This window comes from Canis lupus, chromosome 27 (assembly GCF_011100685.1).
Source record: "Canis lupus familiaris isolate Mischka breed German Shepherd chromosome 27, alternate assembly UU_Cfam_GSD_1.0, whole genome shotgun sequence".
NCBI lineage: Eukaryota > Metazoa > Chordata > Mammalia > Carnivora > Canidae > Canis > Canis lupus.
The window spans coordinates 29,653,092-29,665,198 of NC_049248.1; the positions used below are offsets into that span (position 1 = coordinate 29,653,092).

Here is a 12,107-nt window from a genome sequence, read left to right on the forward strand (position 1 = left end):
AAACTGAGTGATAATGAAAATACTAAATATCAATTCTTCTGGAATGCATCTGAAGCAGCTTATACAGAAAATTTTTTAGTTTTAGATATTTTTAGGAAACAAGAAAGGCTGGAAATTAAGAGCTTAAGAGGTTAAACAAAAGAACAATTGAATAAACAGAAGAAAGTTAAAAAGGAAAGAGCAGAAAATAAGAAACTAGAAAGCAAAAACACAATAAGGATCTGAAGAGCCAGCCAAAAGTTGGTTATTTGAAAAGACTGATAAAACAAACTTCTCTTAAGACTTAAAAAAAAAAAAAAATAGAGGAAGGCCACACATAATTAATGTTAGGATCAGGGCAGCCCCGGTGGCTCAGCGATTTAGCGCCGCCTACAGCTCAGGGCGTGATCCTGGAGACCCAGGATCGAGTCCCACCTCAGGCTCCCTGCATGGAGCCTGCTTCTCCCTCTGCCTGTGTCTCTGCCTCTCTCTCTCTCCTCTCTGTGTATTCTCATGAATAAATAAATAAAATCTTAAAAAAAAAAAAAAAACGGGGTGAGAGTGGACATCCCTGTCTTGTTCCTCAGCTATTAGAAATGACAAATACCCACCATTTGCTTCAACGTGGATGGAACTGGAGGGTATGATGCTGAGTGAAGTAAGTCAGTCGGAGAAGGACAAACATTATATGCTCTCATTCATGTGGGGAATATAAATAATAGTGAAAGGGAATATAAGGGAAGGGAGAAGAAATGTGTGGGAAATATCAGAAAGGGAGACAGAACGTAAAGACTGCTAACTCTGGGAAACGAACTAGGGGTGGTAGAAGGGGAGGAGGGCGGGGGGTGGGAGTGAACTGGTGACAGGCACTGGGGGTTATTCTGTATGTTGGTAAATTGAACACCAATAAAAAAAATAAAAATAAATTAAAATAAATAAATAAATAAATAAAAACGGTAGGATCAGAAAAAAGGAAAATGTAATAGCAGATTTAGCAAATATTTAAATAATGCATAAAAAAGAAAATGATTTAAATAATGCATAAATAGCAATTATACAAATTTATGCCAATATATTAGAAAATTTAGATTAAAAGTTATTTTTTTGTGGGGGAGGGGATATAACTTAGCAAGACTTACTCAAGAAGACATAAAAAGCCTAAGTAGTTCTATCACCAGTAAAGTACTTCTAATCATGAATTTAAAATATTCCCATGATAAAGAATTAGATCCTAAGATTTTAGGTGTGAATTATATTAAACCTTTAAAGAAGAGATTATTGGGGCAGCCTGGGTGGCTCGCAGTTTAGTGCCGTCTTCAGCCCAGGTTGTGATCTTGGAGACCCAGGATCGAGTCCCATGTCTGGCTCCCTGCATGGAGCCTGCTTCTCCCTCTGCCTGTGTCTCTGCTATTGTAACTATACAAACTCTTCCAAATAATAGAAAATGAGGGAAAGCTCCCTGTGGTAAATCTGTCAAATGTACATTTAAAAATTCTTCCCCCTTAAAAAAAAAAAGAGGCTCCTCGCTGGCTCAGTGGAGCATGAAATTCTTGGTCTCGGGGTCATGAATTTGAGCCCCACATTGCATATGGAGTCTACTTAAAAATACATACATACATATAATCATACATGATACATACCTAAGTAAGTAAATAAATAAATGAGTCAATAAATAAATAAAATATTTTCCCCCTTTTTTCAAAAGGGAAGACAACATGTGGTTGCCTATCTAAGAGGGAAACTATGTTTTTCCCTTTTTTGTAGTTAGAAACAAAGTCCTGAAAAATGGCTTAGATGCAAATTGCAGGAAACCTGGGTTCTTGAATGACCTCAAGGATTAGAGCCACTTGGCAAGTTGGAACATCCATCCTTGACTTTTACATATTAAGTGGAAAACTGTATTACTACGAAGACTTCTGTGCATGGAGTCACTTAAAAAAAAAAAAAAAAAAGGAGGGTGCCTGGGTGGCTCAGTGGTTGACCAGGTCATGATCCCCAGAATCTGGGGATTGAGTCCCGCATCAGGATCCAGGTGGCAAGCCTGCCTCCTCCTCTGCCTATGTCTCTGCCAATCTCTCTGTGTGTCTCTCATGAATGAATAAATAAAATCTTTTTAAAAAATGTAAAAAAGAATTAAAAAAAAAGATTTTATTTATTCATTCATGAGAAACACAGAGAGAGAGAGAGGTAGAGACACAGGCAGAGGGAGAAGCAGGCTCCATGCAAGGAGCCCGACATGGGACTTGATCCCGGGTCTCCAGGATCCACTGGAGCCACCTGTGCTGCCCAAAATGTAAAAAAAAATTTAAAATATGGAAAAGGCAAGGCATAAGTTGAAAGAAGATATGTGCTACACATGTAACCCACAAAAGGTTGGTATTCAAGACATGTTAAAATATCTAACAAATCATTAAGAAAAAGACAATTTTTAGAAATGTATGCTATATACATAAATATATACTCATTTGTGCTGATGGGTTTAGAACATGCTATCCGAAAATATAGCAATTTGGCATATTGAATATTTTAAGCTGAAGGAATTTGATCCAGAGGAAAGAAGCATACTTATTTCCAAAGGCAAATGGATGCCAAGAAAAATGCTAAATAACGGGGCCTGCTAAGTGTCCCCCAGTTTATTGCAGTTACCTCATACTCCTTAACCTGTCATATTCATCCACAACCTATTATGTTCTTCCATTGTCCATTCTTCAATCAAACCTAGAGTAAAAGTACTCAGCTCTAACTGCTTCTTCAGGTCTTCATTTTCTTACCAAGGCTCTCATGTCACATAAAACTTACATTAAGTAAGTTTGTATGCTTTTCTCCTGTTAATCTTTTTTTTTGTCAGGTTAATTTTCAGACACAGAGAGAGTAAGAGGTTCAAGGAAAACTTTTTCCTTCCCTACAATATTTAATCAATTTACATATTCTTGCTGACAAATATTCAAAATATATACACTGAATATCTGCAATACATTAGGCATTACTCATGGTGCTAAGGATATAAATTCTGTACTCATGAAACTTATATTCTTGCAGATATGCAACTCACAAAAGTGGAGAATGCAAATAGCCAATAGACACATGAAAAGATTTTCATTTATTATCAAGGAGATACAAGTCAGAGCAGCAATCAGATTCACTTTTAAACCCATTGTCACAAAAATTTTAAAGTTAGACAATATCAAATGTGGAGTAAGTTTTGAAGCGACAGGAACTCATACTACTACAGGGTGGTGGGGCGATGGGGATTGCTAATTGCTAAAGTAATTTGAAGGGAATTTTGAAAATATACAGTAAATTTGAAGATGTGCTTGCAGTCTATCAGAATTTTCATCTCTAGGTATATAATATTCATCCAAAATAATAAGCTATAATGGAATAAGGATAGTATGATATCACTGCATAAAGTAAAAACCACACAAAACAATTATATGTTTTGCTTAAGGATACATATGTATACTATGAAATTATACATATGCTTAATGGAATGATAGCACTGCCTTAGAGGTAGTGCTTCATTCAAGAGGGAAAAGTGGGAAGGCGTATGAACAAAGGATTTAAATACATTGGCAACTATTTCTTTCAGCTAGATAGTGATATTCCTGTGCCTGCTGAGATAGTCTTTATATAGTTTTGCTTGTCTTAAATATTGAAAAAAAAAATGGGAATGCCTCAATTCCAATCAAGACCAGCAAGAGGTAATCCCAGAAAGACATGATTGGAATGTTATTTTAACTAGAAAGCAGAGATCTAATGAATGTTGTTATTTCATTATCTCTACAGAAGTCATATATTGGCAGTCTTTTTTGTAGGGCACTGAGCTGTTTTGTAGGGCACCAGTAAAGGGGAAGCTAAAGAACAAGAAATGCTCATTGAATCTGGAAGAAATGCAAAGGAGAGGATTTTATACCTGTTTGACTTGACTGAGAATCAGATAATGTGCTTTCAAAATAACATCTGGTTATAATATGGTTATAATATGTTAATATTATCACTACAAAATAACAAATATAAAAGCAGATATCTCTACATATAAATCATATGCACCATAAGAACTAGGATAATGTCTTTATCACCTTTGTATGAAGGTTGACACATAATTCCTTAACCTCTTGAGTTTGTGATTCGATCAACTTTCGATATATTTACCATTTTAAGTTCCTTTTTTTTTTCAAGTTTTTATTTAACTTCTACTTAGTTAACATATACTGTGATAGTGGTTACAGGAGGAGAATTTAGTGATTCATCACTCATATATAACATCCCGTACTCATTACAAGTGCCCATCACCCATTTAGCCCATACCCTGCCCACCCACCTTCCAACAACCCTTAGTGTGTTCTCTCTTAGTGTGTTAAGAATCTCTTATGGATTGCCTCCTTTTTTTTTTCTTCCTTTCCCTATGTTCATCTGTTTTTTTTTTAATTAAATTTCACATAAATTCCAAATCATATGGTATTTTGCTTTCTCTAACTTCTTTCACTCAAAATAACACACTCTAGCTCTATCTACATTGTTGCAAATGGCAAGATTTCATTCTCTTAAATGGCTGGTTGGTAATATTCCATTGTTTATACATACTATCTCTTCTTTATGCATTCATTACCTGATAAGCATTTGGGCTCTTTCCATAATTTGGCTATTGTGGATGCTGCTGCTATAAACATCAGGGTGCATGTGTCTCTTCAAATCAGTGTTTTTGTATCCATTGGGTAAATACCTAGCAGTGTAATTGCTGGGTCATAGTGTAGTTCTATTTGTAACTTTTCGGGGGAACCTCCCTACTGTTTTCAGAGTGGCTGTACAAGTTAGTATTCCCACCAACAGTGGGAGGAGGGTTCCCCTCTCTCCACATCCTTGCCAACATCTGTTGTTTCCTGTGTCATTAATTTTAGCTGTTCTGATAGGTGTGAAGTGACATGTCATCATGGTTTTGATTTGTATTTCACTGGTGATGAGTGATGTTGAGCATCTTTTCATGTGTCTGTTGGCCATTTGTATATCTTCTTTGGAAAAATGTCTATTCTGTCTTCTGCCCATTTCTTAACTGAATTATTTGGTTTTTGGGTGTTAAGTTTCATAAGTTCTTTTTCTTTTCTTTTCTTTTCTTTTCTTTTTCTTTCTTTCTTTTTTTTCTTTTTTTTTTTTTTTTTTGGTTTTTTTTGTTTGTTTGTTTGTTTTTTTTGTAGGTTCCAGATTGGGTGTAGGGCCCAAAAGTTGGCTTGAACTCATGACCCTGAGATCAAGACCTGGGCTGAGATCAAGAGTCAGACACTTAACTGACTGAGCCACCCAGGTAACTCTTGATAAGTTCTTTATAGATATTGTTTATTAATCCTTTGTCACATATGTCATTGGAAAACATCTTCTCCCATTCCATAGGTTGCTTTTAGATTTGCTGACTGTTTTGCTCACTGTGCAGAAGCTTGTTATCATGATGAAGTCTCAATAGTTCATTTTTATTTTTGTTTCTCTTGCCTGCAGTGACAGGTCTAGTAGCACGTTACTACAGCTGAGGCCAAAATGTTACTGCCTGTGTTCTCTAGGATTTTGATGTTTTCCTATCTCACATTTAGGCCTTTCAACCATTTTGAATTTACTTTTTGTGTGTGGTTTAAGAAACTGGTCCAGTTTCAATTCTTCTGCATGTGGCTGTCCAGTTTCCCCAAAACCATTTGTTGAAGAGACTTTTTTCCATAGGATATTCTTTCCTGCTTTGTCAAAGATTAGTTGGCCATATAGTTGTAGGCCCATTTTGGGTCTTCTAATCTGTTCCATTGATCTATACGTCTGTTTTTGTGCCAGTACCATACTGGCTTGCTGACTACAGCTTTGTAATATAGCTTGAAGTCTGGAATTGTGGTGCCTCCAGATTTGCCTTTCTTTTTCAAGATTGCTTTGGCTACTCAGGGTCTTTTGCGATTCCATAAATTTTAGGATTGTTTGTGTGAGCTCTGTGAATAATGCTGGTGTCATTTTGATAGGGATTGCATTAAATGTGTAGATAAATTTGGGCAATATAGACATTTTAACAATTTTGGTTCTTTTGATCCCTGAGCATGGGATGTTTTTTCATTTCTTTATGTCCTCTTCAAATTCTTTGGTGTTTTATAGTTTTCAGAGTATGATATTTTACCTCTTTAGTTAGGTTTATTCCCAGGTATCTTATGGTTTTTGGTACAATTGTAACTGGGATAGATTCCTTGCTTTCTCTCTCTGCTGCTTCGTTATTGGTGTACAGAAATGCAACAGATTTCTGTATACTGATTTTGTATTCCGAAAGTTTGCTGAATTCATATATCAGTTCTAGGAATATTTTGGTGGAGTCTTCCAGGTTTCCTACCAAGAGTATCATGTCATTTAGGAACAGTGAAACGTTTGACTTCTTCCTTGCTGATTTGGATGGCCTTTATTTCTTTCTGTTGTCTGACTGCTGAGGCTGGGACTTCCAGTACTAGGTTGAACAACCAGGGAGAGTGAACATCCCTGTCTTGTTCCTGGATTTAGGGGAAAGGCTCTATTTTTCCCCATTCTGGATGATCTTAGCTGTGAGTCTTTCAGACACCTTTATGATGTTGAGGTATGTGCCATCTATCCCTACTTTGTTTGAGAGTTTTTTTAATCAAGAATGGATGCTGTACTTTGTCAAATGCTTTTTCTGCATCTATTGAGAGGATCAGATGGTTCTTATTCTTATCTTTTCTTTTCTTAACATTGTGGATTATCACCTTGATTGATTTGTGAATACTGAACCACCTGCGCAGCCCAGGGAAAAATCCACTTGATTGTGGCAAATAATGTTCTTTGTACACTGTTGGATTTGATTTGTTAGTGTCTTTTTGAGAATTTCTGTGCATACCTGTTCATCAGGGATATTGGTCTGTAATTCTTCTTTTTAATGGGGTCTTTGTCTAGTTTTGGAATCAAGGTAATGCTGGCCTGGTAGAATGAGTTTGATGTTTTCCTTCCATTTCTAGTTTTTGGAACAGTTTGAGAAGAAGAGGTATTAACTCTTTCTTAAATGTCTGGTAGGATTCCCCTGGGAAGCCATCTGGTCTTGAACTTATGTTTGTGGGGAGATTTTTGATTACTAATTCAATTTCTTTGCTGGTTATCAGTTTGCTCAAGTTTCCTATTTCTTCCTGTTTCAGTTTCAGTAGATTGTAGGTTTCTAGGAATTTGTCTATTTCTTCCAGATTGCCCAGTTTGTTGGCATGTAATTTTTCGTAATATTCTCTTATAATTGTTTATATTTCTGTGATGTTGGCTGTGATCTCTCCTTCTTCATTCATGCTTTTGTTCAAAGAACCAACTCTGAAAGAATCATTTTCGTTGATCTCTTCTACTGTTTTTTGTTTGTTTGTTTTTCTATATTATTTTTTTCTGCTCTAATTATTTCCTTTCTTCTGCTGACTTTAGGCCTTATTTGTTATTCCTTCAGGTATAGGGGTAGGTTGAATATGTGAGACTTTTCTTCCTTTTTGAGGTAGGCCTGCATTTTTATATATTTCTCTCTTATGACTGCTTTTGCTGCACCCCAAAGGTTTTGGACCATTATGTTTTTATTTCATCTGCTTCCATACCCTTTTTCATTTCCTTTTTAATTTTCTGGTAACCCATTCTTTTTTTTTTTTTTTTTATAGTATGCTCTTTAACCTCCATGTATTTGTGGTCTTTCCAAATTTTTTCTTGTGGTTGACTTCAAGTTTCATAGTATTGTGGTCTGAAACTATGCATGGCATGATCTCAGTCTTTTTGTATTTATTGAGGCCTGATATATGACCCAGTATGTGATCTATTCTGGAGAGTGTCCAGCATGTACCCAAAAAAAAATGTGTATTCTGTTGCTTTAGGATGAAATATTCTAAATACATCTGTTAAGTCCATTTGGTCCAATATGTCATTCAAAGCCATTGTTTCCTTGCTGATTTTCTGCTGAGATGATCTGTTCATTGCTGTGAGTGGAGTGTTAAAATTCCCTTCTATTATTGTATTATTGTCAGTGAGTTTTTTTTATGTTATTAGTTGATTTATATGTTTAGGTGCTCCCAATTTAGGGGCACAAATATTTACAATTGTTAGATCTTCTTGATGGCTAAATCATTTAATTATGATATAATGCCCTTCTTCATCTCTTGCTATAGTTTTTGGTTTAAAATCTAGTTTGTCTGGGAAGCCTGGGTGGCTCAGCAGTTGAGGATTTGCGTTCAGCTCAGGGAATGGTCCCAGAGTCTTGGTATCAAGTCCCACATAGGGCTCCCCTCAAGGAGCCTGTTTCTCCCTCTGCCTATGTCTCTGCCTTTCTCTGTGTCTCTCATGAATAAATAAATAAAATCTTTTTTTAAAAATTTGAGTTTGTCTGATATAAGTATGGCTACTCCTGCTTTCCTTTGACATTTTTTTTAGCATGATAGATGGTCTTTCAGCCCCTCACTTTCAATCTGAAGATGCCTTTAGGTCTAAAATGAGTCTCTTCTAGGCAGCATATATATAGGTCCTTATTAAAAAATCCATTCTGATACCCTATGTGTGTTTTTTTTTATCTGTTTTTGTTTTGCAAGAAAGAATGAGTGTGATGTGGCGGGGGTTGTGGGCAGAGGGAAAAGCAGAGAGAATATCATGCTGGCTCCATACTCAGTGCAGCGCCCAATATGGGGCTCAATCTCATAACCCCGAGATCATGGTCTGAGCCAAAACCAAGAGTCAGATGCTTTACCAACCGAGCCACCCAGGTCCCTCTCCCCATATGTTTTGATTTGAACATTTTCCATTTATATTCAGAATGATTATTGATAGACATAAATTCAGTGCCATTGTATTACCTGTAATGTTGGTGTTTCTCATGGTGTTTTGTTCTCCTTTCTAGTCTTTATTGCTTTTGTTCTTTTGTTCTTTTTTCTTTTTCTTTCTTTTTTTTTTTTTTGTTCTTTTTGTTGTTGTTGTTCTTTTTTTTTCCATTCAGAATCCCCTCTAATATTTCTTGCAGGCTGGTTTAGTGAAAAACTTTAGTTTTTGTTTATTTGGGAATCTCCCTCCCATTTTGTATGACAGCTTTGCTGGGTACAGTATTCTTGGCTGCAGATTTTTCCCATTTAGCACATTGAACATATCATGACACTCTCTTTTGGCCTACCAAGTTTCTGTGGACAGATCTGCTGCAAACATTGTTGGCTTCCCTTGTAGGTTTCTTTCCCTTGCTGCTTTCAGGATTCTTTCCTTGTCTGTGTATTTTGTGAATTTGACTATGATATGTCTTGGTGATGCCTAACTTTTATTGGATTTAATGGGATTTCTCTGTCCTTGGATTTCAAAATCTATTTCCTTCCCCAGATTAGGGAAGCTTTTAGTTATAATTTGCTCTGCTCCTTTTTCTTTATCTTCTTCTGGGACTCCTGTGATATGAATGTTATTACACTTTAAGGAGTCACTGAGTTCCCTAAGTCTACATTCATGAAAGATTTATTTATTTATTTATTTATTTGTCATTAAACTCTTGTTTTAATGAGTCTCAAAATTCTGTGACAGATTTCTGATCAAGTTGTTTCCATTAAAAAGTACTGATTTTAAAAACTAATAACTTAAAACTTCCACACACGCACACACACAAAAAATGGTTCACAAAACATTCTCCTTTCCTTCTAAAGGTTTTATGATGCATTGTTATCATTAACCAGTCTTTTACTATTAAACTTAAATGGCCAATTGACACGAACAGTTCTGACCATTCTTCCACCACTGATTAAGATTGAGGTGGCAGGTATTGGGGATAATATTCATTTAGCCTTCTGAGCTTTCTGAGCAGGCTTGGTGACTTTGCCAGCTCCAGCTGCCTTCTTGTCCACTGCTTTGATGACACCCACAGCAACTGTCTGTCTCATGTCATGAACAGCAAAATGGCCCAAAGGAGGATAGTTAGAGAAGCTCTCAACACACATAGGTTTGCCAGGAACAATATCAACAGTGGCAGCATCCCCAGATTTCAAGAACTTGGGACCATCTTCCAGCTTTTTTCCAGAACGATGATCTATCTTCTCCTTCAGCTCAGCAAACTTGCCAGCAATGTGAGCTGTGTGACAATCTAGCACAGGTGCATATCTAGCATTGATTTGGCCCAGATGGTTCAGGATAATCACCTGAGCCATGAAGCCAGCTGCTTCCATTGGTGGGTCATTTTTGCTGTCCCCAGCCACATTGCCATGATGAACATCTTTGACAGATAGTTCTTGACATTGAAGCCCACATTGTCCCCAGGAAGAGCCTCACTCAAAGCTTCATGGTGCACCAGTTTCAACAGACTTTGTAACATTGTAACATTGTTGTAACATTGACCGGAGCAAAGGTCACCACCGTGCCATGCTTAAGAACACCAGTCTCCACTCGACCCACTGGGACAATACCAATACCACCAATTCCGTAGACGTTCTGGAGAGGCAGACACAGGGGCTTATCAGTTGGATGAGTTGGTGGCAGAAAGCAATCCAGAGCTCCAAGCAATGTGGTTCCACTGGCATTCCCATCTTTATGGGTGACTTTCCATCCCTTGAACCAAGGCATGTTAGCACTTGGCTCCAGCATGTTGACACCATTCCAACCAGAAATTGGCACAAATGCTACTGTGACAGGGTTGTAGCCAATTTTTTTAATGTAGATGCTGACTTCCTTAACGATTTCCTCATATCTCTTCTGGCTGTAGGGTGGTTCAGTGGAATCCATTTTGTTAACACTAACAGTTAGTTGTTTTACACCCAGTGGGTAAGCCAGAAGAGCATGTGCACGGATCTGCCCATTCTTGGAGATACTTGCTTCAAATTCACCAACACCAGCAGCAACAATCAGGACAGCACAGTCAGCCTGAGATGTGCCTGTAATCATGTTTTTGATAAAGTCTCTGTCTCCTGGGGCATCAATGATGGTCACATAATACTTGCTGGTCTTGAATTTCCACAGGGAGATATCAATGGTGATACCATGTTCACATTCAGCTTTCAGTTTATCCAAAACCCAGGCATACTTGAAGGAGCCTTTTCCCATCTCAGCAGCCTCCTTCGCAAATTTTTTGATAGTTCTTTTGTCAATCCCACAACATTTGTAGATCAGATGGCCAGTAGTGGTAGACTTGCCCGAATCTACGTGTCCAATGACGACGATGTTGATGTGAGTCTTTCCCTTTCCCATTTTGGTTAAGGTTTAGCGGTGGTTTTCATGATACCTGAGTTCTGGTGGCAAACCCATTGTGAAAAAGAAGATTCCCCTTTTTAAATATTCATCCTAACCCTCAATGAAACAAACCCATTCACCCTTGCTTGTAGGGTCACAGCTTTGGAAGTTATTCCCTGTGATCTTCTTATTTGCTGAAAATAAAGTTTACTTTGCACAACAACTTAACCTGGTGTAGTTTCTATCAGTCATCAAGGAATGAACTCATGTTGGTTCAGTCACACTATGATGACACACACTTGACTTGTGTCTTTCCACAATGTCAGCTTTATTCAATCACAAAGCAAGGTTAACGTAATTGTAAAGTAGGTTCAGAATTCCAAATTTACTGGCATTTCACTATACATTTAACTTGGATTCATACACATCACACAAAGGAAAACACAAAGTCACACAACAGACAAGATACATTAAGTTGTAAAAAGTTAACGAACCATATAGAATGAAGTCAGTCTGAGTACAAAATTGAAGTGAAGCCTCTGTCCAGTCCAGGTCAGCTTTGGTGTGTACTGCTTAATATGTTCTAGCAAGAAATGACAAATACCCACCATTTGCTTCAACGTGGATGGAACTGGAGGGTATTATGCTGAGTGAAGTAAGTCAGTCAGAGAAGGACAAACATTATATGTTCTCATTCATTTGGGGAATATAAATAATAGTGAAAGGGAATATAAGGGAAGGGAGAAGAAATGTGTGGGAAATATCAGAAAGGGAGACAGAACATAAAGACTGCTAATTCTGGGAAACGAACTAGGGGTGGTAGAAGGGGAGGAGGGCGGGGGGTGGGAGTGAATGGGTGATGGGCACTGGGGGTTATTCTGTATGTTGGTAAATTGAACACCAATAAAAAATAAATTTAAAAAAAATAAAAAAAAATATGTTCTAGCAGTGGAGGGCTCTATATTGTT

At 37.3% G+C, this 12,107-nt stretch overlaps 1 pseudogene; it reads right to left on the bottom strand.

Moving 5' to 3' along the window:
* Window positions 1-9,721: 9,721 nt before the first annotated feature.
* Window positions 9,722-11,157, bottom strand: LOC106557885 (annotated as a pseudogene).
* Between the last annotated feature and the right edge of the window lie 950 nt (window positions 11,158-12,107).